The sequence below is a fragment of the Pleurodeles waltl genome, chromosome 12 (genome assembly GCF_031143425.1).
Source record: "Pleurodeles waltl isolate 20211129_DDA chromosome 12, aPleWal1.hap1.20221129, whole genome shotgun sequence".
Taxonomy (NCBI): Eukaryota; Metazoa; Chordata; class Amphibia; order Caudata; family Salamandridae; genus Pleurodeles; species Pleurodeles waltl.
This window is the reverse complement of record NC_090451.1, coordinates 160,596,523-160,618,029: the sequence shown is the minus strand read 5'-3', so window position 1 is coordinate 160,618,029 and position 21,507 is coordinate 160,596,523. Positions and strand designations below refer to the sequence as shown.

At 42.2% G+C, this 21,507-nt stretch overlaps 1 protein-coding gene across 2 annotated transcripts in view; it reads right to left on the bottom strand.

Annotated features, from left to right (window-relative positions):
- Positions 1 to 21,507, bottom strand: part of CDH13 (cadherin 13) — a 2,224,354-nt gene that overhangs the window by 1,823,023 nt on the left and 379,824 nt on the right. The gene's annotated exons all lie outside the window — the stretch shown is intronic.

The window sequence follows — 21,507 nt, the reverse complement described above, 5'->3', positions numbered from 1 at the left end:
GTGTCTTTTAGGGTGAACAAAAGTCAGCCTGACAGATACTCCTATGGCTCAGGTCAGGCAGTCAGGAGATAGACATCCGTTAAATACAGAGACTGCTGGCTGCCTGAGCTGATCTTTTCTGGACTGAAAAAGTCACAGCTCCAGTGGAGGTGAGCTCTTCAGCCTGACAAAGGTGGCACTCAGCTCTGGGCACAGGGTGGGTCTCGAGGCAATCAGTGACACCTCATCATAGAGTTGGGTGAGGTCAGCAGTCTCACTGACCCCATCCCACTCTGACAAGATTGGGACTGCTGCTTTCCTTCATGGACTGACCTTAGGTCATCCAATGAAGGAAGGCATTTGGGACTGAGGCTTCCCTGTTGGAGCTGCTTCTCTTGAGGTAAGTTTCATTTTGTTTTGTTTAGTGCGTGCATGTATGAATGTATATGTATTTGTTAGTGAGTGTTCTGAATGGGTGTGAGTACATGTGTAAATGAATGGATATGACTGAAGTGTATATGTGCATATGTAACCCCCCCCCCCCCCCTCCACCCACGTCATAAAATTACCGGCCACCACGGCTACATAGTGTAAATGAAAATTTCACTTCACTTAAATCCTTGGCTAATACTCGTGGCTGACTAGCCTTTGAGCCACCCAATAAAGTTCCACTGAAAAATGTCTCAGGCCTTATATCACAGCCTGCAGTGCAGTTTTAAACTGTCATTTTGACCTGACAAGAACATGTTTTGCCATGACTAAAGCTTGTTTTTTCACACTTAGATGCCAACCCTAGAGAAGGCCGTAAATGGCCATAGGGCAGGGTGCATGGTGTTTGAAAAAAAAATAGGAGATGTGTAGTTGAGTTTTACATGTCCTGGCAGTAGAAAAATCTCCAAAGATTTTTTTCACAGTGGCAGTGCAGACTCTCCCACAAAAAAGCAATGGGTTTCATTAACACTCCTTGTAATGCATAGCTTCAGTTTGGAACTAGTTAGGAAAATGATTCAATAACTCTATGGAATAGCAATTTATTATCCAAACCAACAGCGTTTAAATTACTATTTTGAAAATTCCACTTTTTTCAAAGTAAGGGTTTTCATGCCTAAACCAAATGTGCTTTTCTGCAGGCGACTCTTGGTTCTCCTGTGGTGTGATGTCTTTCTCCCAGACAGAAGGATGGAGCTTGTGTGTGGAGAGTTGAGGATCTTCCTGACAGGATGACTGGTGAGGAGCTATGATTCTGCCCTGATTTCCCTTCAAAGGGTGGCCTGGGGGCTGGACCCAGGCGTACCTGAATTAAAAAAAGCCTACCACGTCATTGGCAAATCTAGCTCACACCCGGCCCTGTCTGTCCTTTGCTTCACTAGCCAGGCTGGAGCCAAACCAAGGGGAAAGGGAAGAACTGAAGAGAGGGTCACCAACCCACAGATTGGCACTGGGCATCAAAGTGACATCTGCAAAAAACAACAAGATGATGAATGTAATGCTTGAATTAATCTCAGCCACTGGCAATTGCTGAGGACCGCATCCCAATCCATTGTTTTTTTGCCCACCATGCCACCACAGTTTAGACCCAGCCATATGCAAATCAGTATTGACCCCGCTCCCCATGGGAAAAGTCAGACCCGAACTGTGCCACATAAAAGTGTCATCCCCTGAACCTGAAATCAGAAGGACAGTCATGCGATCTGAAAAAGGAAGACTGAAGCTGCTTGCCTTGAATCAAGGACCCTAGAAGTGACTCCAAGGGTTATTTGACTGACTTTATGTTTGAGCTACAGAGACCCCACACACTTTTCTGCTTTTTATCTGACCAGTACCAACTGTTCTGACATGCTTCTATGGGAGTGAGTGCTAACACATGCTGTCCTCAGTGGATTTAGAGTGCACTTCTTCCTGCCTAAGTGAAGGTTTTACCAGCTTGGATTGAATGCCTCACAAGATCAGCTACAGAGCCCGCAGTCACAACGTAAAGCCCCAACTGAAAGTTTCACTGAAAATAAAGCCAAGCAACACTGAGATCCACAAAGCAATGCCACACAGACCCTTCACAGAAGCCAGAAGATAAAACCCCAAGCAGGATGAACTTAGTCCTGAATCCAGCTTGCACTCCATTGCTTCCGGCCTGCGCTTGTATGGTGAAACAACTCTCAGTCCCCAATTCCTGCTTAGAGTCCCAGTTTCGTGAACATACTGATTTATCCCAGTATCCCAGGGTAACTGGGATCTCACACAGGATGTAGAACCTATTAATCATTGTGTGCCCTGAAAAAGTACATGGGGCAAACTAATCGACCCTCGAAGAATACTTTAAGTCCCTGGGAGCAGATGGAAAGCAGTTCAAAGCTTACACACACCCCCCCCCCCCCCACACCCCCTGCCCCCGAAACACTCCTCTTTTTCAATACTTGCTAACTTTTTAACTTTAAACTGTCACAGGAATTTGTTTTTGAAGATAATAGAAGTCAGGCGTTCTAGGTCCATCCCTATCACCTCCTATTCCTGATCTGTGAGCACCATTCTCCCCAATAGATGGAGTGAAGAGTATCTGAGAGGACTGTACTGGTGAAAAACAGCATCCATATTAGGCAAACCTGCTAACTTTGCATTACAGTCTAGGCCTCTGCCTGGGCCCTTTGAGATGCCATCTGCTCATTTTCACTCAGAAATGGCAGATCACAGATAAGCATTCAGTGATAGAACACTGCAAGTCTGACTGTCTTCAAAAGGTGACAGTGTCCTGGCAGAGCACTTTTTTTTATACCTTACCAAAATACTAATCACAACCAAGGGGGCAAGGGGAATCAGCATAACCAGTTTATTACAAATGTACTTGTATTCCCAAGCAGTTCTCTCTATGGACATATGTCACTTTTTCCACACAGTGAAAACTGAATTTTAAGCTATTCACTGAAGCGACATACTTTTCTTTATAACTATGATGTCCAAATGTTATGCATCAGGCACACGGACTTGTGGGGTAACGGGAGCATTTAGAGGTAACTTATCTAATGAACTGAAGTAGATTCTGGATATGGAAACATGCTTTTTTTATAATGTGTGTTAGAGTGGGACTATAATCTGCAGCCATTCAGACCACAAGATGGTACTTTTTCGTCATACATGAGGATGATTTACATAACGGTGGAGCCCACATTTGGTATTTAACTTCCAGGGCACTGTTGCATTTTCTGCACCACCTTACCACTTCTTTACTGGAAATTTAAAAATGTAAGTTGAGTATGGTGAAGCTTACCTCATATTAAAGAGATATAATGCGTGCACCATAGTACTGAAGACAGTGTCAACAGAGCAGTTTCAAAACACCAGTAAAAGCCAGTCCATAAAAAGGCGAAATTATTTAGAGAGACCATACAGAAAAGGAAACAATGCTACATCGATCACTTTATCAAACCCCACTAGATGTTCAGTTAGAACGAATCCTGCAGAATTCCAATACTTGTCCAACTAGTTCGACCACTATGCAGTTACATGATCAGCTAGTTGAAGTAGATTAGTCCCTCTGTGTAATGTAAAGACTTCTTCAGCCAATAAGAACTCTGGGAATCATTGTAACTACTGTTGCTTGCTAGAATTCCAAGTGAGTTGAAAGTCAGATGGGGCATGGGAAGAGTACATTCGGGTTATTGTTGTATGTTGGGGTGGGATTGTGTAGGTTGGTGCTGATGGCCATATTGTCTTTGTGCTGCTGGATGCTTGTAGTTAGGCACAATTCTTTCTCCTTTACCCCATTACACACCTTGGTCTTTGGCCATCACTCGAAGGACGATGGCATATTACAGTTGTTTAAGACCTCTATAAAACGCATCATTTCCATCCACGCTGTCAGAAGGCATAGAAGTTTACAAATTACAAGCAGGGATTTGTAAACTTTCAATCATTGAAATACACGTGACGCTCAAGGGTATTAGCGATTTTTAAATAAATTATAGAATCACTGAGCAATAAACTAGCAACCAAATTAAGCAGTTCATACTAAATTGGTAAAACTGCCTTAAGGATTTTATTCGTATAAGTTAAACAATTTTAATTGTCTGACTAAATTAGATTACTACAAATACTGTAGTTAAAATGCCAGAGGAGAAGTTGATTACAGTTCAAAAAATATTAATAAGCAGTTATATTTACGAAAATTAAGCAGAGCATGAAGTATGTAGGCTGGGGGTAATTTAAACATTTCTCTTGCATTTAGTTTATAATTGAAGTACGTCATTCTTTCCTGATGTGGTGCTTTATGGGAGGATAAGCAAGTCAATTGAAAGAAAATAAGCAGAGCACGGTTTGTATCCAAACAGGCAATCTGATTGGGGCTGCCTCTGAAGCAGGAGACCGACCAGCAATTGATTAATTTCTAGCATTTGGACAAACAATTTTTCATCACTTCCAGCAATGCTCTCAGCTTATCGCTCTGAAAACAACTGCTAGTTCCTTCATGTTTTCGGGAATCCTCACTTAGTGCCTTTCAGTGGTATGCGGTGGAGTTAGAAGGAATCACTTTAAATCCATTTTGCTCCCACAGGTAGCTTGTGTTTTTAACATGGAGATTCAAAACTAAGAACCATTATTTCTTCCTGAATCTACACATTCCAGGCCACCTGAAACAAATGTCAGCAGAGCTTAATTTTGAATGTGACCGACAGGACCATAAAATTATTGTGAGGACTCAGGATGCTTCTAGAGTTCATGGTTCAATCAGTGCTGGCAATCTATATATCTATTATATCCTATGGAACTTGTAAAACAGCGGGCGGGATATCGGTCACGTTTGTGAGGGAGTATCCCATCTGCCAAGGTCGTAATCTGACCCTGGGTGTCTTGCTAGACTGTAAGCAGAAGCGTTTTCAGAGAATCTACATTGAGTTGCATGTGCTTGCCTGTTCTTGGTTACACAGTTATGTGGAAGTGAACCCAGCAGGTTTCAGCCTCTCCGATTCAGTAATTGAGGTGAAAGTCTGATTTGGTGCTTAGCACTTGTTTTGTCAGGGCCCCGGAGCTGACAGCAGTGACCGGAACAGTGTCATGTAAAATTAGTAAAAGATCCTCAAGGGTGTGTTTGGATAGGGTGTTTGGATAGGGTGTGTTCTAATGAGAATTTTTCTACTTGCTACTTTTTTAAAGTAAGGGTATAATGTTAGGCAGATGAACATCATATGTCTTTTTTGAAAGCGTAAAGCAACAAATTGTCTCACGAGGATCCTTACCTTTGGTGAGGTAGCTTACTAATTGATTTTTGGAATAGGTACCTTTTTTGTTTTTCTTTGTTACTCGCTCTCAGAATGAGTACTCACCTTTGTTTTGCACCTCTCGCTCTCTGCCTTTCATCACATGAATTTACCCAAAGACAACTAATCCTTACACCCCTCCCCCATAACAATCCTCACCACTATTTCAACCTTTAAAGACCATTTCCAGTATAGCATTACAAATAAAATAAAAATAAAAAACTAAGGCTAATTAAAATAAACATATTTCTTATTTGACTCAGGGGCCGATGCCTTAAAATGAACTAATGAAGTCAGTATCATTCTGCAAAACTTGAATGGGCCTCTAGCCTCCCGATGTCTTGCATAGAGCAAGAGAAGACAAGCTGATTTAGAGTTTCATCTCACTGCCTGTAATGAAACAGCTCGCATTTAAAAGTTAACTATCTGTTTAAATCCAGCTACTATAAGGGCCATGTAAGAACAAGCCTGTACATTTACAGTTGGGTAGGACCGCTCACTATTTTACTCACTCGCTGATGACTAAATTGGTGGTCACAAATTCAAGTTCAAGCAAGGATGAATGAGTCCTTCATAGGCAGAGAACTGAGTATTGCTAAATTGGATGATCGTTACAACTTTTATTTACAGCAATTAGAAACAGTATAGTGCTATGAAACGCTGCAAAAATAAGTGTATTTAATATGTATATGAGCGCATTAGTTGTCAATGCACAATAAGCTTCATTATCCCATGTAAGACGCTAACATTAATAGAAATAGGTTAGGACAGGGAATATTCGAATAGACCTCTTTCTTTTCTGAGCGTGTTTTTTTCACAAATTGTGATGTAAACATGCCCATACCATGGAGGAGGAAACTGCAGCAGTGTCCAACAGGAAGTTTGCACTTGGGACAGTTTAGAGACTGGGGAAAGTTAGGGGCATCCGATTAATAAAATAGAATCTTTTGGGTATAATAGACCAACATGGGACAATCAAACATAACTGGTCAAAGTTGGACATTGTGTACTTTTGAACCTGGGCATAACAACTAAGCTTGTGTCTGATTTTTTTCAGAAATTTAAATATACAGATAAAGGAAAAAGTATAGAAGGCAAATGGTCTCATACAACAGGGATGCATAGTTGAACTTAAATATTAACTGGATTTATTGTGTATGGTGATGGAGTGGAACCTTTCACGCTGAGCCACGAATCAGCTAGAGATGGCGCGAGCTGAGATGAATGTGTCACGCATTTGTGGTTTTCAGTAGGAGGGCAGTGAATGTAGGCATTTTGCATGGTTTGGAACCACTGTCTTCTATGCAAAAGACTGGATTCTTGAACAAATTTAAAAGCGTTTAAGGTCTGGCTACAGACAGCTTTCAGCTCCTGGTGTCAAAACGTACAAACACACAGTTAATAGCATTTGAGTCGGCCCCCTTCAGCCATCGTTTTAAGTGCCTTTCGCGTTTTGGATCATCCATGGGACTATTCTGCAGTTTTTCATTTTGTAATAGCAAATTGGAAATGAGTCCCACTTGCTGTGCAAAGTGAAATTAGATCTCAGTTAAACAGGTTCATAGTTGAAGCTCCATCTTCAAAAAAGGAGACATTGAGAATAAAAACCACATTGCAGTTTTTTGCCCTGTCTGCTCAGGCCTTTCAAATACATAATTTGGATAAATGGCAATAAAAAGGAAGGGCACAATATCATAGTGCCGTATGGGGCTGGGGAACCACAGGTGGGCTGATGAACTCGAGCACGGTTGCTTTCTCTATTCTGAACATATGGACTTGATCACAAGAATTAAGGAAAAATCAAGGTCCTCATGCCAGCATAGAATAAAAATGACACCCAAACCTCATCATACGCGCCCATTATTATAAGCAACCTGCCACACTATCATCACAGGCAACACCAGTGTGACCAATAAACGTGTGTTTGTGCAATGCATCGAAGCATAATAAAATGTGAGATTGACCCTTTTTTTTTTTTTTAGAAGAATCCTGCTTCCATAAAAAGGGTGTTTTCAACTATTTATTCACAAATAGTTTTAGGCACTATTTTTCCTCTCTTGCAATCAGCGGAATGTGGTAGGTCCGTGTTTCCCAACCTTTTAACTTTTGTGGACCCCAGCTTGATCATTACAGGAACCTGGGGACCCCTAGTGAATCATTTTTGAAATCTGGGGACCCCTCATCGAGTTATCACTGAAAGCTGGGGACCCAATCAGTGAAGATTACTTAATTTTCTAAGCAGTCGTGGCCGCCCTGAGGAGGCTCGAACCACAGGTTGTGAACCACTGTGATAGGTGATGCAGCTTGGTTGGTGAGCTGATAGCAGCAGAGAATCACCTCCGGCGGGGTCCCTGCCCCTTCACATGCTGGGCTACATATCAGTCCGACCTCAAGGACACTCCTGAACTCCCGCGTGCGTTTCGACGGAGAACAAACTACAGCCGAGGATAACAGTGTGACGCGGGACACATATTCATAAGACTACATTCACAACTGTTGCAATGTTTCATTAATATATCCCCGAATGTCTCTTTTGTGGCAGATACCCTAGGATTAGGAGAAATGTATTTTCACTTAAAATGTCATACTCCTAAGAAATGAATACAATGCTCTATGACAAGGCATAATCTTTTTTGAAAATGTGATTTATCTGTTTTCACTGAGTTTTTCAGCTCCACCAGTAATTCTTTCTGTGCATTTCCTTATAGCTCTTATTACTTTCAGTGTATCAGTTGCTGCTGCCCCTCAGTCTGTAATTATTCCATGTTTTAAAACATGTCACTCAACTTTTATTTGTAGATTCATATTGGAACCAAATGTCTAAGATACAAGTGTCCTAGTAGGCCCCTTATCAACAGAACACGCGGAAACTTGGGATACTTAATGTGTCCAAGAGAGAAGTGTGAAGGCAGCAGAAGGGTTAAAAGCCTTCCCATCCACAAATAACCAGCTTGTGTATCTGCAACACTAAATAAGTATTAACAAAGGCAATAGGTCTCGGCTTATTGGCTCTGCCAATCTTTTTTTTTTTAGCCCAGCGGCACTGCATCCTGGATGCAGTGCAGAGTAGCTAAAGTTTAAAAATAATAATAATCCCATGGCACTGTTTCCCACGTCATGTTGTAGGCGCATGCATCATAGTACTTCCAAGGTGTATTGGCAACTACAAAGAAAATACAACACACAAGAGGATTTTTTTTTTTTCTTTGAGCTTGGCTGACGGGGCCAATGAAGTGATGGAGAGGTCAGAAGCAACACACGGGAGGATGGGCAGATGAATGCACAAGCAACATGGAGAGGATAGGGGGCACAGACCAGAAAGCAGCATGAGAGAGGGCGGGAGCAACATGAGAGAGGACAAAATGAGTATGCAATACGAACATTAATGCAGGGGGAGAAAAGACCACAGGGGAGAAAGCATGAAAAGACTAGCACTCAGAGTGCTGAACACAAATAAGGTAGTGCTTAGGAAGCAAACAGGAGAAGCAGAGGTGCCAGCCAGTCAAAGAGATAATAAAGCGACAAATTCTCCATCAGAGGGACAAACACAAGACCTACAAGCTGGGGAATGAATAAGAAGCAGGCAAATGGGAGTGACCAGGAAAGCCAATTAATGGTATACAATGGGCGGGCTCCAAATTCCTCCATGTTTTTAAGCCACAATGTCCCCAAGCACACAATGCATTCACTGTCAAAGCAGTCAACCGAAAAAGTGTGAATGGAATTACAACAAGCATCCAAGTAGAGTTGTTTTTTATTTTTTTATTGCTGGGAAACCATTCATAATATGTAATGATATTTAAACAAATTCTACAAATATGTTTTGATAGTTTTACTTAATTCACAGGAAATATGCCTGTCTATGTACAGATACATGTGCTTTCTACAGTGATATAGGTCTAAGTTAAAGAACATCGATGAATCCCAGCATAGAAGTTTTGACCTCTCATTTTGATTAGGTGGATACAATTGGTGTGAGTAAATGGACTACAGAACATTTACATTTACTATGGTTTCATTCTGCAAACTGTGAAGTAACATGCACTAAATAGAACACACATTGTAAAGTTATACGTACAACCAGTGTATTCTACAACATGAAACGTTGAGGTTTTCATATTAGTGAAGTAAATTACTTAAGGTGTTCAAATATCTCGGCTCTTCCTGAATAATGGATAGCACTGCATTGTTTATTGCAAAGTAAAAGTACTTATTCAGAATTAGTTAACTGTTGTTTCTAAGGGTGGAAGGAATTTGCGACGTTTCACTCTGCGTAATTCAGTGGAATTACATAAGACAACAGCAGGATTCTGATTCACGGGCAGGTGGAAATTGTTACCCTGCACTGATTTTTAGCACAAGGAGCTTGTTCTGCATTGTGTAATCAAAGCATATTGTACCACATGGCCCACTAGAGGGCGCTGCTGCTTGAGTTGGTTTTACTGCCGCTCAAGTAGATTTTCTACTCAACCAGCAGTTTTCCTACCAGGAACGGTTGCAACAGCCTACATTACGAAAATCTTGTTGGGTGCCCTCCTTGCACCCAAAAATCGCTCTATGAGATGTCAAGTCTCACTCACCCACTCATCGTTGGTGTGCCACGCTCTAGAAAGTATCTAGTTTTGAGTCCCACAAAGTGTCAAACTATGGAGTCGGACCCTCCTGTACTTATACTCCTATTTTTGGGGTGACGTCAAAGGAACTCTTTCAAGTGTACAACAGACGGAAGTCAGTGTTACATGCATAATGCAGAGTGGCCAAAATTCTGTGAACTCCGCTGGCGGAGCGGAGTTGATCAACTACCCCTAGTGTTTTCAGCACTCGTGTTTTATTTATTAGAACTAACTGCTGCATTTCAAAAACCTTCTAGCTATGAATTAATTTTTTGCTATTTGTTGTAATCGTCAGTCATTGCACCTTAAACTCCTATTTAAATCGTTCCATTAAAGTGAGTTTCACTGAGTAAGAACACTTATGTAGTGCCTACAGAGTTGTGCAGTATGAATGTTTACTTCAGCTTTATTATTTAGTGGAGGGCATGCGAGGGAATGTTGTGCTTTCCTGAAAGAACACAGCTTCTTTTATTTTCTGTTCAATTAGTATTTTCAGTTACCTGCCATGAAAGTAATGTTACTACTTCATATTTATTATAGGAACACAATCGATGGTCGATATAATGCAGTTACTTTAATCAGATCAGATTTACTTTGTTGACTCCACGTATATTAATTGGAATCAATCTACATTTGTTTGTCAGAATGTCCATTTACCGGAGCAAATGCAGTTATTTAGGCTCCTTTCACATGTAACTAATTGTTTTTGTACTGTTTATTTGTTGTAAAGCCTCTCACCCTACACAATATCCAGAAGTGCTTCTTGGGAGGAGAGCGGCAGGACCCTACATTAGATTTGCTTATTTAAACAACTATGTGGTCATAATGTGACCTATGTCGAATAGAGGTTGGTATCAGCAAAAAAGAATGCCAGGACGCTCTTATGATGTGGTGTACAGTGCCTATGCACTTAAGAGTATATTGGAATGAAGACATGTGTGAGACAGACATGTGTATAGTCATGCTCATTGTGCTTAGTTTGTAGAGTGTGATTTTATAAAAAGACCTACGTCGGAGATGTTTTGGTGTGAAGCAGTGCTGGCTCTCTTACAGGGGCTTGAAGGTGCAGCCTTGCCACCCATGAGGTGCCAGAAAAAGCCCAGCGATGCAAAGGCCTGTGTTGAAGCGGGCATGAGATGTTTAAAAGGCTATATAGAAGAGTGGCACAATAAGTCCTGAAAGCCCACTAGTAGCATTTACCAGCCCTGGGCATATGCCGTACCAGTTTGCTAGGGGCTTATCACTAAGTTAAATACGGCAGTTGAGTGTAAGCAAATGTTACTATGTTTAAAGGAGAGGCCAGTGGTTATCAGTGGTAAAGTGCAAGGAGTCCTAAAGCCAGCAAAAACAAGGTCAGGAAAAACAGGAGCATGGAAAGTAAAAAGTTGGGGGACAATAATGCCAAGGATATCAGATCCGGTGCTGGCCTTCTGGGAAATGCAGTGTGCCTTGCAGAATAAGCCTTTAATCATGAATAGCTAGTGAACCCCTTGTAGGACAGGGGCAATGTGACAATATAGACAAAGTATTTGCCTGCCTGCTGTAGTCAAAATTTGTAGTTTTCTGAGTATGTAGGGTGGTGCTCCCATGTAAAGTCATACTGAATTCTCTAGATTTTGTACTGGAGGATCTGCATTTTGCTTGCCAAGCCTGCACAAAGTCTTGGGAATTTCCCCTACTTATGCTGCACAACCTCCACTCATCACTTGGCCCATTGAAGCTCATTAACTTCTCCCTTATGAACGAGCAGGATTTAGTACCAATGCATAAACTCTAGATTATGGTCCATGGTAGCATCTTTTATAGGATCCCAGAGGCCCTGTGCTTCAACATACTGCTCTTGTTATCCATACACTGTTGGTGCCCCCCTTCCATACCATGGTTGCCTCAACACTTCTATTGACCCATCCATGCTCTAATCCAATCATCTAGCCATCCATCCGTTCACTAACTCTTCAACACATCCATCCAAGCATTCACTCATCTACACTTGACTCGTATTCAGTCACTTAACTGCATCCATTGACTATTTAAAGCTCCGTCTCTCAAACTGCTACACTTTCACTCTCCGAGCCTTCCCCAGTCTCTAATACACAGCTATTCACTCATACTCACACATTAGCCCATCCACCCACATCATTCAGTGGCGTAACGAAACTGGAGGGGACACCCCTGCAAAGAACATAGAGCTTCCTCCCCCGGACTCACTCAGGCAAAGTGCTGTGCTGAGGGGGGGGGGGACTGGAGCTCGAAGGCCCCACACACAGCGGGGGCTGCGGGGTGTTTTGTTATGCCACTGACGTAATCAAAGATTTTTCTCTTATAATCTATTTTTTTGCCTTTGCCAACGTCTGTTTGGTGGTGGGGCAAGTAACAGCCAAGAAAATGTCTCCAGAATACGAGCCAGAAAGTGGAGTATTCTGCACAACCTGGTGGAAAGGCGGGAAGATGTTGACAGCTCACATATTGTAAAACAGTGCTTGGAGCTGATGGAAATGAGTTTTAGGGCTTCAAATCATTTTAGGTTAACAAATTGCTTCCCTAACTCTTGATCAATGTGTTTGTTATATGTACCATATTTAATATTCCTGCAACAATTGATGTTCTGGTCCAGGTGTTCATGCATTAGAATAAATGCCGGGGGTAAGATTTATTGAGTGTGGGACTAATGAAATTGCAGGTTATTTAAATGGTTTAAAGCCTTTCCAGAGTGAGTCATTATACAATCATAGATTGGTTGGCCGTGTTAGGTTATTTGAAGGACCTGTGTCTTAGGTGGCACGTGGCACTAATGAGCTTTAATCCCTACTCTAAAAAACGTATACCAGTATAAACACGGATATATATATATATATTTTTAATATAACAATATGTCTGCCATTGTTATAGCATTGCATTGCAGCATTGCATTGCAGCACATTTGCTAGCCCAGGAATGTCTGTACAAATTGTTCTGGGGTTTCCCAAGCAGACTGGAGAATGGCAGAAGTGAAGGTGTGTGCCACTGTAAAATGACAGAATTTGAAGGGCGAGGGCGGCATCACATCGCTTACAAGTCCTATCAGTGTCCAAGTGCCATACACAGGGGCCAGGTGGCCAGTGTGTGCTTGTGCTGCTCGTTGCGCTGGTAACCTGGCATTTCCCAGTATCAGTGTTACCGCAGCGTGGAAAGTTCCCCATTTTAGGTTCAATGCAATTGGTAACAAATGCAGAAAACGTTTACAATGCATTTATGTAATTCCAATCCTATTAATTAGGACAACATCCTTCAGGTTTGACTTGTAGCATTTATTCACAGGAACCGATGCGGCACAAGTTTATGTTGTAATACCGTGGGTCTCCTCCCACTCATGTGTGTGAAACCTCCTGTGTCCTTCCAAACCAGAATTAGGACAAAACTCACATGGACATCCGGTAGAGTTTACCTGTGGTGTGTTGGTGTTGGGTACAGAATTATGTTGAATGTGTACCGTGGCATGTCGTGGGGGAGGTGTTTGGTACTAGGAGTACATTTCACAATCGCTTTCATACATTGTGTGCCAAAAGGTCATCTATTGCACAAGGACCTCCCAGGTAATCTAGTGTCAATCATAAAATGTACACATCCCACGCTACACATCCCAGATTGGTGTGCGTTGGATTCAGGAAAAAACGTGAACTCGGCTTCACTGTTTAAGGGAAGGAAAGTATGGCATTGTCCAGGAATAAACCTACACATTTTTTTTAGATTGCTATTTCAAAACAGTTGACAACGTTTTTGTCAGTGCGTGGGGTGTATTATCCATTGCAGACTAGAAGGGATTCTGGGTTATGAAATTATGTCCTAACTAAGGAAAGGGTTGTGAGCGCCTTGTGAATCCATTCGGGTCCATTTATTTTCGCAACGCAGTCTCTCAGCATGGTGTCTGGTAATGCGAGCAGATGGCGGGGTGGTGCTGTGTGCTGTATGCTGGTAAAATCATATTATTTCTAGCAGTTATTTAGAGCGACTCCTTCGTGTTTTACATAATCTTCCTTCAAATTAGTTAAACGCTCTATACAAACACAGCTAGCCCTCCCACCCCGTGTCTCCGTATTTTTGGGACAAGCCAGACAGGAAGTATTGCTTTCACGCTCCTCCAGTCTTTCTGTTAATTTGGATAAAAAAAAGTACAGGAACTAACTTTTGTTTGTACTCAACCATGATGCTGTTTGCGGGTGCACAGCGCTGAACAACATCTGGTGCATTCAGTGTGTTAAGCTGTAAGCCCAACAGGTGGCATCTGATGTGTCCAGTTTCAAGGAATTCTCTGGTTTTAATGGGGTGCATCAGTGTGTTAAGCTGTAAACCCAACAGGTGGCATCTGATGTGTCCAGTTTCAAGGAATTCTCTGGTTTTAATGGGGTGCATCAGTGTGCTAAGGTTTAAGCCCTGCAGGTGGCATCTGATGTCTCCAGGTCCAAGGAATTCTCTGCTTTTAATGGGGTGCTTCAGTGTGTTAAGGTGTAATCCCACCAGGTGGCATCTGATGTCTCCAGTTGAAAGAAATGCTCTGGTTTTATTGGGGGGGGGGGGGTGGCTTAGTCTCCGATAAGAGTGAAGTCTATGTAAGTCTTGGCCAGCCCACCCTCCATAGCTAGATCCGTTGTATAAAAATTGGTGAGTGAACTATAGCGCAAAGCTGGTTCTGGCTTGGCCCATCATCGTGTTAGGCTGCAGAGTCAATTAAGAGTTCCCCGGGTACCACTGCCCTTGCCATGACATGTTTATCTACAGATTAACTTGAAAAACTAGTCACTGGTGAAAATGTCGTGGTTGCATAATTTCAAATAATTTCCAGAGTTGTGTTAGGTTTGTTTTGCGAAATTCCAGAATTTATGCAATTGAACTACATTGAGTAATTTCTCAACAGAGAACATCCATCAAATTCTGATCTCTGCAGTTTGCTAAATGAACCTTTATCCACGTTCCAAAAATAAATTTGTTTTTTGTTTGTCACCTATCGAAATTAAGTCTTACTTGGCTTAGCTCTCATTTACAAGAAATATTTCTAAAATAGTGTAAGAAAGTGGGTTATTAGTTGCAATAGGCGAGTCCTTCACAAGAAATACATTTGCAATTTCCTTTATACAGGGAACCAAGTAAACATTTTAGCACTTGCCTTCCTTAGGGTAGTGAGGCAGTGCTGACAAGCCTACTCAGGGACCTTACGCAGGATATGACCCCAGTTAGCATGCATGCAAACCACCCAATATACCATTTTCAGTCAGACAGTGCTTTCACTTAAAAAGAAAAGGTAATTTCTAACACACACTACAATGTACTGCACATTTATTTACAATATACACACAACGGCAAGCGGAAACAAGTATGGTGACACCCACCCAACAGTTCACCCCCTATCAGCTCTAAACCTATAACCACAATAACCTTAACAAATATTACACACAATAAATTGGGATTTAGTTATTAAAAAATAAGCCTATTGACTTTGTCAGGATGTCATCACATAAATTAAAAAAAAGTGTCGCAATAAACCATTCAATGCAACCTAATTAAAATCCCCGAGGCTGGCACCATATTCCAATTACATGCACTAGAGAATGTAATTTCTCACAGTTAACTTTATGATCGTCAATAAAGCATTCAAAGGCCTCCATTAAAGATGAAATGATTCATTGTTAACACAAAGTATTTTAAACTTGAATAATGTGTGCATGAGTCTCTTTTCTATTTTTAACATGCTGCAGCACAGACCTACTATCAACCAGCAGAGGAAGACCAGACTCAGCAGCCTTGTGTGGAAAAACCCAAATTCCAGGAGTGATTAAAATTCCCCAAAACATCCCAAGGGGTCACTAACTTTATCCTCTAGGACAGTGATACTCAAAGTACGGCCCTGGGGCCGCATGCGGCCCTCGTGACCTTTACATGCGGCCCCCTGGACAGGAGCACTGGGCTGCTGCTTTCTTATCTCAGCACTAACACTGAGAAGGAAGTTAACTAAAAAGACAAGCCTTTATTTAAAGGTTAATTGAAGTTAAAACAAGCATTTACAATGCAACTGGTCTCGCGTTTGCTCATGTTAGAGCTGATCGTGTTGTAAACTCCTAACCCGACTTTTCACCTATCGGGCAAAAGTGCATTTATGTACATAACCCGAAAAAGTGAAATCAAGTATGTAAAGCGCTCGACTTCTGCCAAGCGAGATCGCGCTCGTAAATTAGAGAAAAAACAGTCCACGAGCCCGATGGAAAACAGCGAGCCTCGCATGTTTTCTGTACTTGGTCGCTGCGCTGGAGGAGGGCTAGCCACCGGAAAAGGCATGACATATGCGTGCCTTCGACTAATGAAAGCAAGCAGATTTTATTAGGGAAGCCCACGAACCAATAAAAAAACACTGACGTGAAGTTGACAGGGCTCCGAGCCCTTTTCTAAATACAAGAGAGTCTCGCTGCGATACGCATGCGCGAGCGCATGCAACGCAGGCTCGACCCTAAAAAGGACGCAACTAAGTCATCCCGCACCAGCTAACTTTAAAAATAAATGCGTTTCTAAAGGCATCCTGCAGCAAAAATGTAATAAGGTATTTAAAATTCCAAAGAGTATTTCATTAACATGCAGAACTGTGTCACCTTAGTACATCACATTATATTATATCAGTGCATCCTATGTACAGCCACCCTGCTAGCATCAGTGCTGCCCTCAGTCACATCACAGACAATACCTTTTGGCCCCTGGAATAATGTTTGTGAGTACCCATGCCCTAGGAGATCTGAGATGTCAATTTAGGAAATGATGTGAGTGTTCTTCTGGGGGGCTGCTACTCTTCTGGCAACCTCCAAACCAATTGGTGTATCATTGGTTATGTCCCTGCCTTGCCTGGGCACTACACAATAATTTACAAATGTACAGCCCCTCACAGGGACTTAAGGGTTGTTTCTTGTCCCTGAGGCATGCATAAGTTATCAGTGCTCTTGCAGCTCAACATGGTATTTGTTTATGCATTTTGTAAGGAGGCACTTTTTTTGGCAGAGTGTGTCTGCTCATCTAATGGGAAACCCAGCTTTTGCTGTTCTTTATAGCCATCCAGGAGGCAATTAACGTGAGACAGGGCTGGCTCCCACTGCCAAGACAGCTTTGGGTGCTGGCACAGCTATGTTCTTTTTGTGCCTGCCTGTGCTTCTTGACTCGTTGATGGGGACAAGAGGCTGTCTCTCCACTCTCAACCACAGTCACTGTGTGTGATGGAGGGGAGGGGTTGGGTTGGTTGATTTACTGATGCTCCTGGGGGAGGGTTAGCCCTCCCCAAAACAATTCTGTCAAGGCGTTCATTTTTGGCTTTGTACATTTGGCTTATTTGCTTGTCCCTCTGCTGCTCCATTCGAGGATGGATCTCTCAAAAACTCATTTTCATATGACATCAGTGTGGACATCATGCATACAGCCTGGCCAAATTTACTTCCCAAGGTCTTTGCACTACCTGGGGATCTTTGGAAGCTTAGGAATCTGGATACCACATGCACCTGGTGTGGACCTGTTAGCTTGAGGAGAACACCCTTCATTGTGTTTTTTTATCCTGTTTGGCTAGATTGGCAGTGAGAAGATGTGATACGGGCATGGTGGACAACTCTTGTCAGCAGATGGGTTTTCTTTGGACTTGGCATAAAGTTTCATTTTTGTCTCAGAGCTCATTTTTCAACCTGCACTCTCTTCAGTGAGAGATCTAAAGGACTGACCACCTGCCTTATAGGTTCCTCTCCAGGATTTGACTCCTGTCTAGGAGCCTGGCACCTCCTGTGGGCCTGCGCACTTCCCTGGGAGCACTCCCAGGGCTCCCACTGAGGCAAAATGTGATCTCTGCATTCGCTCCATAAGTCCAGTTGCTTCATAGTTACTTGTAAAACGTGTGCTAGGAGTCAAGGGTCTCCTCCTTCTAAATGTCAGACATGTGTAGGAATAGTCCACAGAAGAGCCAAGGGAATCATTGAGGAACCCCTCCAACAGGTATTTATCTCTGCTTCCTAGAGGGTGTAGAAGAGCTATCACCAGCCCAAAGAAACAAATCCCAATCCCTGTTTGCCAACTGATATCAGATGACCATAAATCCATCCTTTTAGGGGGGGGGGGGTCGGATTTCATATCTTTTGCAGCTATGGATTCCTCCAGTGTTGCTTCCCTTGAATCAATCGAGGCACCTCTGAAAAGTCTCTCTTGTGCAGGAGTTTTTAGATGGGGGTGGAATGTTCCAGGAAATATGCCACATGGACCCAATCCTAATGAGACATATTACCAACACTGCCCCAAGCCTCCTGTGCTGTGAAGCAGTCGGTTGAAACACATTCTCCGAGAGTCTGAGCCCTGTCTCTGCCACAGCTGCCTGTCACTTTCCCCCCAAATTCTAAAACGGGAGCCCCTCCTCTGAAGGTCTCCAGATCAGTTTACCCTCCTTAGTTTCTGTGGAGCAGAGCATCCCCACATCAGGTACAGTGTGGAAAGTGATCATCACATCCATATTCCATCCCCACAGGAAATACATAAAAGGTCTGCTTTTTGAAAAGCCTACCTGTACTCAGACACAGGGCTACGGTTGACCATAGTCCACACCCACAATCCTCAGGTGTGAAAATGCATTTGAGCACATGTTCATGTGTAACTAGTCCATAGCAGCGTATTCTACCTGTGCCTCTGGTGGTTTGCAATCTTAATTGTTTAATAGGGTTTACATTGATTGAGGCTCAGCTAATGAGGCTCACTCACAGCAGAAGTCAATAAGAGCTAAACATCCAGGCATATTAAATCGGGCTAAACCATTTTCCATATATACAGTGTCTCAATGATGTCTATGTTGCAAATCAGGGCTACAGAATACTGTCAATGCTTATTTAGTTTTTGACATATCAGTTCGCAGAAGGGATATTGTTTTTGTATAAAAGTGAATACCAACAACATTCAGTTATTGAATCGCAAACCTGGTACCCTCTTAACTGAGTGTGTGAGCTTTAGCAATCCACTCCTTTTTACTTCACTGCAACATTCGAGAGGATCTGATAGTGATTTAGTTCAGAATGCACATTACAGAATAAACGCATTGGTATATGGTTTAGCAGACTCGTTTTTGGACTACTTCTGGGTGGGGGCAGTTCAATAATCTATTTTTATGTTTAGAAGTTCTTACTTTTACTAAACGTTGCTCAGTGCTGTAAAACAATCTAGTCCACTACACATTTTATTTTTTAAATGTACTCTGTTTCACAATAACTATAATTTTAAATATTCTCAGTTTCATAATTTATGTGCAATTATTTTATTCCAGCTCTGAGATTTGTTATGTTCTTTAGGATTTTTTTTTAATTATTATTATTTTTTTAAACAATTCAAAATGCCACCCCTTTTTTGTTCTTCCCTAAAACTTGTTACCCACCATGAGAAACGCAAAAAGTATATTCTGCAATGGGAAAGTGTAGTAAATAAGCCACATAAACCAAGATACTTTCAACAAAGTGTAGTTTATTCGACCTACACAAGCGGTGCGGTGCCCGCAGCTTCTCCTTTTTCCTAACCGTCTCCTTTTCCCATTCGCGAGCGCGTTCGGGACTCGAGTAACGCTCGAGCTCCCCTCACGAGCCCACACTAATATTACACATCCCCTTTCGTCATCAGAATTTTTTCTTTTTTTTTTTTTTAAAGAATACAACAATAATAACCACATATTCAAAAAATCATAAACTGTTCAGATTAAACAACATAAAAAGAATTAACCAATAGCTCGACAAAACCTAAGAGAAATACGTTCAAGCAAGATTACAATTTTTTTTAAAAAAAATAAAACATAAAAATGTACTGTAACTCAAGAGAGGAATACATTTCAGATACTATTAAAAAAATCAAAAGTTTTCAATTCAATTTCCCGCCATCTCTCACATAGTCATTCAGATAAGCAGGAGGTCTTCTCACTCTACCACTTCCCTTCTTAAATTCTGTCTTATTTTCTTCATTCTCCACACCAGTTTGTCCCTCCAAAACCTCCATGTTATTGTCATCCTCATGCGAAGTGTCAGCATTCGGTGAAGCCGCGCTCTCACCACCTCCCCCAGATAGCATAAACCCACTGCAACCTCCATCTTCATTAGTAACGATTATATTTCCTGCACTTCCACCACCTCTCTCATATAAGGCCACCCTCCTTTTGTTCCATATAGTGCCATTCGCCAAAACAACACTGAAATTTCCTACGTGTTTAACCTCAAAAGGACCGCGAAAACTTGTCCAACCTGCACCCACTCGTCCATCCTTGACTTTCACCCAATCACCAACTTGTATACCAGAGTAACCTCCTGTCAGTGACGTCTCCCTTTGATTCCCTGGTTTGATTCGATCGCCCTCCAACCAACCAGGCACTAACTTTGATCTGGCCTTACGCCCTCTCATGAACTCAAAAGGTGTTCTACCCTTATCTCTCAGCTGCGTGGTGCGATGAGCCCATATCGCCTCTTGCAAAACAGAACTAACACTTTGGTTTCGTTGCACAGCCAACTGAATTGTACCCTTGACCATACGATTCAAGCGTTCCACAATACCATTGGCTTGTGGATTGTAGAGTGCAGTAAGTTTATGGGTGATACCATGGGTCAACAGAAACTCTTTCATCTCCAGGGAGATCAACTGTGTACCATTGTCAGTAATGAGTGTATGGGGACACCCTTCTCTTTGAAAAAAACCCTTTAATACTGAGATAGTACTTCTTGTCGATACTTCCCTCATAAACTCAACCTCCAACCATTTAGAAAACACGTCCACTAGGACTAAAGCAAATTTTTTTTCATGTCCCAAACCAGGCAATGGCCCAACAAAATCCATACAAATAGTGTGCCATGCTTCCCCTGGATCCTCAATATGTCCCATCCAAGTTCTTTTCCCCAGCTTTAACCTTTTTTCACTTTCCTTACACTGAACACACTCTTCCACCCATTGAGCAGTTTGCAAATCAACCCCTGGCCACCAAAAGTTTTCCTTAACTCTTCTTTGAGTCAGTGTTTGTCCTAAATGCCCTTCATGTGCCAAATGTATGATTTTTCTCCGTAACTTTTCCGGAGGTACAAATCTATCACCCCTCATTATTACACCTCCATCCCCCAATGACAACTCATCTAGAACCTTGATGTAGGGCCTTACAGATACCGCCACAGCACTCTCTCTTCTTCCTCCCTCAACAATCATTTTACTCATGCACTGCATTACCGAGTCATCCCTCAATCCTTGCAACCACTCCTCTTTAGAGAAAGCTGCCACACCATGTTGTAACAATTCCTCCATCAATGCCACCGCTCCTTCTTCACCCTTCAAGAATTGTGCCTCCCCATCAACCAACTTCCAATACACAGCCATGCGTGAGAGAGCATCAGCTTGTATGTTCCTCCAACCCTGAATGTATTCCACGTTGTATACATACTCCTGCAAGCGAGCTGCCAATCGGGCCAATCTCGCAGAACCCTTACCCGCACCACCAGCTGATAAAACCTTGACTAAAGGTTTGTGATCAGTTCTTAACTTAAAAGAAAACACCCCACAAGAATGTTCTAAAATATTCTACAGCCCATGCAGCTGCTAAAGCCTCCCGCTCAATCACAGAGTAGTTCCTCTCACTCTCAGTGAGAGAGCGTGACGCAAAAGCTACCGTCCTCTCTTCA